Source organism: Artibeus jamaicensis, unplaced genomic scaffold (genome assembly GCF_021234435.1).
Source record: "Artibeus jamaicensis isolate MK-2021 breed Jamaican fruit bat unplaced genomic scaffold, CSHL_Jam_final contig_387, whole genome shotgun sequence".
In the NCBI taxonomy this organism is placed as follows: domain Eukaryota; kingdom Metazoa; phylum Chordata; class Mammalia; order Chiroptera; family Phyllostomidae; genus Artibeus; species Artibeus jamaicensis.
In genome coordinates this window covers 47891434-47897433 of record NW_026521812.1, presented here as the reverse complement: position 1 = coordinate 47897433, position 6000 = coordinate 47891434, and positions in this window count along the sequence as shown.

Genomic DNA, 6000 nt, shown 5'->3' with positions numbered 1-6000 from the left:
AAGTCTCGCAAATTCTTGATTTGAGAATGAGCATAACAAATAGAAACAACCAAAAGAAGCCAGTGTAGCTGAGGTCAGAGTCCACAGGGGAAGAATGTCATGAAATGCATGTATTCTGCTCATCCAAGTTTCGTTTAGCCCCATTCTGAGTCAGCCCTGTGCAAGGTCCTGGACGGAGACAGCTTGGAAATTTAATTCAATGGGGGAAATATATCAGAACACGAACATTTTTAAGGCAGTAATCACTTCTATGTCACGCGGTTTGGTGAAATAGTTATAACAAATTATCCTCTTGTTAGAAACAATTAAAATGGTGAACTGAGCTGGCACAAAAAATAAAAAGTACTTTGGAAAATAAATGATGTGAGAGCCAGAATTCTGGGAGGTAAATTAGCTTTCTCTTTTCATTGCTGTGCCATGGAGAAAAGACAGACAGTGAAGACTAGGATGCTGGCATGGCAGGGAATCTGAAAACAGACTCCTACACGGGTGCTAACAACTATATCCAGTTTAAGATGAGCCAAACCCTGCCAAGTAGAGACATGTAGCATGCTCTAGCTTGAGCTGTGTGGAAGATCTGTACTTAGAATTCATAATGCTGGGTGTCTTTCATGGGTTGTGGTATGAATTCACATAACCAGGGTGAACTGAACAACTTCAAGCTAATCATTCAATGGCGTATGGCTGCAGGTCAGAATTGCCCCCATAGACGATCTGATGAAAGCACAGTCTCTCTAAGGGACTCAACTTGTACTCACATCCTAGCAAATGTCCATAAATAAAGTTGAATGGAAATGCTTCACTTAGATTTGTTTTGAGTCAAAAATCACAAAACAAAGCCCTAAGAATGAGAATCAGCAGAAATACTAGAGTCAAAAGAAACCTACAAAGATTTCAGATATTAGAATTATTAGATGTCAAATATAAAACAATTGTTCAGCATGTTTAAAAAAATTTTTAAGAATGCAAATGTGACTAGAATAGAAATGACAACCTACCCCCCAAAGATCAGTCAGATTTGACAAAAGAACAAATCAGATTTCTAGAAGAACATCACTTCTAGAAATGATGTGTACGGTAAAACCCTCCTGGTCACACCAAATAAGTAGACACAGCTGAAGCAGGTATGGGAAGTAGGCATAAGTGCTACTTCAGAGTTATTTGCAAGAATGTCTATATCTCTTGGTCTTTACATGTCTTTCTCCTTTGCCCTTGATCCATCTCTGTATGTTCTATTCTTGTTTGGATTCTGCTTTCATTGGACTCCGGAGGCTGTCTTTGCACTTGTTCAGGAGTAAGCTTTTGTTGCTGAGCCAGGGTTGGTTCTGCCACACTTATGCTCTGCTTTGAGGTGCCTGGGTGAGTGGTACCAGCTTTCTCTGGTTACTATAAAAAATCTGAGCTGGTGATGTCCCTGGGTAACCACTAAGTAGGGCTAAAACAGTCCTGTGGAGAGCTGACCTTCTCCTGCTAAAGTGAGAGAAGAATTTTCACCCTACATAACCTGACAGAAATTTTCCTCTTACAGTTTTGAACGGACTAATCTGAGACCCGTGGGACAGAAAACTGTGACTGACTGCTGACTCAATGTGATGCTCCTATACACACAGTGGCCCTAATGCATTTCATGCTCCATCCTATGCTGAGCTATTTTGAAAGCCCCCATACAGGGCCTCTGTGGGTGGTTTTAGGATCCTGGAAAATAGTAGTTTGTATCATTATCCTTTATAATGTACATGAGTTAATGTTTTCCAAAGGATCTAATTTTACTCATTCCATATTTTCTTCTAAATTGGAATCTGATTATATGTTTTCCTTGGCCAGAGAGATTCTGAAGATAATTTGGAACCAATGCTTACATCCAAACTTAGAGTTCCAACTAAAAGCATGAGTATTAAAAAAATACCCAGCTTTAACTAGTAGATGCCAACTTGATCTCTTACAGATAGTATGTGGATTTGTTTTCAGTTAATTTATATGATACTTTATTAAAAATGCTATAATAAAGCTACCACACAGAAGATAGTATACTTTGTGAATTCATTCATGCTTTGTGTATATCTCAATGGACCAGAATAATTATGGGTTGTTTTTTAACATTGCTTTTTGTGATTAAGTCAATTTTCTAAGGAAACCTGCATGCAGATGAGTCTAATAATGTGAATAATTGTGGATATGTGTGTTTGAATGACATAACATATTAAACGGAGGAAATACCACTGAGTGTTACTGCACACAAAGTCTGAATCAGGTACTAAGAAAGACTCAGAGAAACACCTCAGTCTTAAGCGCTCAGGTAGCTGATAATCTAATAGTGGAAATGTTTTAAAAATGTGGAATCACGTGTGGATTACAAAAGTAATCATTTAAAATTTTTCTCTAGGTATTGTCTTCAACATTGTTATGTTTACTTATTTCCATTCTTTAATTGAGTCTATTAAGAAACATTTGGACACTTCTGGATATTCAAAAGTTCTTATAGGAAGAAGCTGAGTCAGAATTGCATGTCATTAGACAAGGGGGGCTGTACATGTTTTTATATTCCCTCCCATATGGTCCTTCCCACCCTGCCTTTATCCCCCAGCCTCCTGGAGGAGCCCCTAGGAGAACCACTTGCAGAAAATGGGTTGTTTGCAAGTGGGAGCCCCTGGTGCCGGGTTTGCTGTTCTTGATTGCTCCATACCTCTGCTCTCCACATCTTTCTGCCAGTGACTTGTGCTCAGAGATGAAGGCAACATAGAAAAGAAAATACTCAAACCACAAAGCAGTTCTTAAATATTGAAAGACTGGCTTTTTATTTATTTAATTTATTTTTTTAAGAAGCCTATTCAACCCACTCACCACTTATGGAAACAAGAAGAACCAAAGAGGGGTTACAAGTAGGGAACCTGAATTAACAAAATAAACAAACAAATAAAAATGACATATCTGATAATGGGAGATTTTCATTCATCCTGTCTAGACATAATATGAGCTACTCTTTCTTAGAGGCATTTGTCTCGTAGCTGAGAAAAAGCATGGCAGGAGGCACTCAGTTGCTATCTAGAAGTGGTATGAGATAAGCTTTTAATTTCTCTCTAAATTGAAAGTTTTAGAACATCAAGTTTAATAGCACTTTTACTTCTCTTTATCAAAGTCTAGTAAAACAGAAAGAATATAAAAATGTTTAAAAATCACACAATTCAAAAATAGCATTGTTACAAATGCATCTCATTCTACACATCTTTTCTACGTATTTCAACAATATGGAAACTGAACATACACAATGAAATTCTTTTTATAAAAAGTTGAATTTTACTGATATAAACTTGATTTTTTTCACTTAAAATATAGTGTACATCTTTCTTGACCAATAAGTGAGTTCTACATTAAACATCTTAAGTACTGGGTAGTATTTCACAGTGCTGTCTTTTGAACTTCGATTTTTATCTACATTTCCTTATATTTACAAATAACAAGATTTACATTTTTGAAAGAAAATAGTTATGCTAATCCTTTATAAATTGCAAGGCATTTAGTTCATTTTCTGCAACTCAAAAGGACTGTTTTATAATTTAGCATATATTATATTATATAAAGTTCATTTTTGTTAATAATAATGAACACAGAGGAAGGTTCCTGGTACCAGCCTACAGAACATTTCAGGTTGTCCGATGCTGTGAAAGGGAGCATATGCATTTTCTAATTAATTGGAAGTGAGTTACAGGTTGTTCAGGACAGTGCTCTACCTTGTATCACCTATATCCCACTCAGTCAGAAATACTAGAACGAGAATAAAGTGTAATGCCTGGAAATATCATGGTGTTCTCAAAGGGCACCAGAATTGTAGCTGAGAGCTTTTTTTGAGCAGATATGTTATATTATTGTCCCCTTTGTCGAATTCCTGATTATTCTGGAGACCTCTTAACAGGAAAGCTTACAGGTCAAAAAAAAGGGAAAAACCAATAGTAAGCTGGGGACTTGGAATTGGTTTTATTTTGCTACATTTCTAGGAAAAAGCAAAATCACTGGCAATATTCCTTAAAGAGGGATTTTGCATGATAATACATTTCCTATTGGGGTTTATATTATATTTGCAACATTTTTATTTTTTGTAAAAGAACTCAATCAAACTCCGTTAATCTGTGGCTGGAAACAATTTACAAAATTGTTCATGTTTGTAACAATTTCTTTCTTAGGCCGCTAATAGTATATTTCTAAAATTTTCTCTAGAATGGAGCATACTAATTTTAGGTTCTTTTCTAGTTTTCTTGTTTGGTTTTCTTTTTTAAAAAATTGTCTTTTATTTATAATTTCACTTTACTTTTTTCAAACACCACCATCGCTTTTTTTGTTTCCTTCATTAAAAAAACTCTTATTTTTCTATGTTCAGTAAATATGGTTTTACTTCTCAAGTTGGGTCACTTTTAATAACCAGTTGAAATAATAACTTTCCATAATTAGTATGTAAATAATTTATTTCCTTAAAAATTCTGACAAAAATAGACCTACAAATCCCCAGTGGTCTAAGTAAAAGTTGCTAATAAAGACCCACAAGTGCTCATTTTTGATGACCCTACACAAGTCTATAGCCTTCAAATGTTAAAGATATTAATTAATTTTACCCTTTCCAAGTGAGAAAATAATGCTTACTGTTTGAAGGTTCATTGCTTGATGCAATCAGTGCTGCATACAAATTAATACCAGGAAAAAATTAATGCACAAGAAGGAAAGGAAAGCTTGATTAGCTGCACAGCTGGATATACAGAGCATAGAGATAAAACAGGATTTAGGAATTACCACTCCCACAGAATGTGCCCTTTCCCCTGTGTTTAAACCTTCATCACAGGCAAAGGCTTCTTGGAACTTCTTTTATCCAAGCAAATTGCCTCCTTTATCTTGTTTGCAAAGCCCGCGCATTATTTTCTGGGCCTGCCACATCCCCAGTTGGTTTTCTCCCACGGGATTGGTAGCCAGCTTATTCTCTCTCAGTTGAACCATGGCCCCAGTGTAGGCTTGTTACCATCATGTTACACAGCCTCCATGTCAAAGTATAAAAAATTCTTAACCCAAATCTTGCCTTTTATTCATGCTAGCTATAACACAAAAGAACATCTTTAGCTGCTAATAAGAAAACACCTGTCTGACAGTGGCTTAAACAATTATGAGTTTATTTATTTCCACCGTTCTCACCATGTTTGCTCTTCATCGGGATTGCTGCTTCATGGTCACAAATGTCTGCTGTAGCTCCACACACCACATCTGATATAGATGGACAGTCTGCCTGGACCACTGGAGCAGGCTGAGGGTGGGAAACAGGAGGGACCACAGGGGAGATGAAGCTAGACCATGGGGATGGAACCTGTGGGCTACTCCTGCACTGAGCCACACTGCTTGGGGCACTGAGGGCATGGCTGTTCAGGCAGACAATACTTCCTCAAACCTTCCAGGACCAGAGCAAGGACGTTGAGTTTAGCATCACTTCTGCATTGAACTGACCGCCTGCTCCCCTGCCCCAGGACAAGGTGGTGGCAGGAGAAAGTCCTTACACTGAACACCTGGGAGGCTATCGAGATAATTAGATAAGAGAATAAAAGTTCTCCCACCTACTTCTGGTACCAGATTCCAGCTAAGATCTAGAGAAAGCAAGAACAGTAGCAATAGAAGTTAAAATAGCAGCTGGGGGAGGAACTGACCAAAAAGTCCTGTCAGGCCAGCCAAGAGAAAGAAGAGATTGGTTAGGAGGTGGATTCACCCAAAGCATGTGAAAATCTAAAAAGTTAATTAGTCATTCTGAGAAAGCACCCAGTCTAGACCCAAGAAGGAACATACCAAGGCACATCATCATTATATTAGCCAAAATTAAAATGGAGAGAATCCTAGAAGCAGCAAGAGCTAAGGGGACAGTCACCTACAAAGGAGTCCCCATCAGACTGTCAGTGGATTTCTCAAAAGAGACCTTACCAGCAAGAAGGGGCTGGAAAGAGGTATTCCAAGTCATGAAATCCAAAGACCTACAAC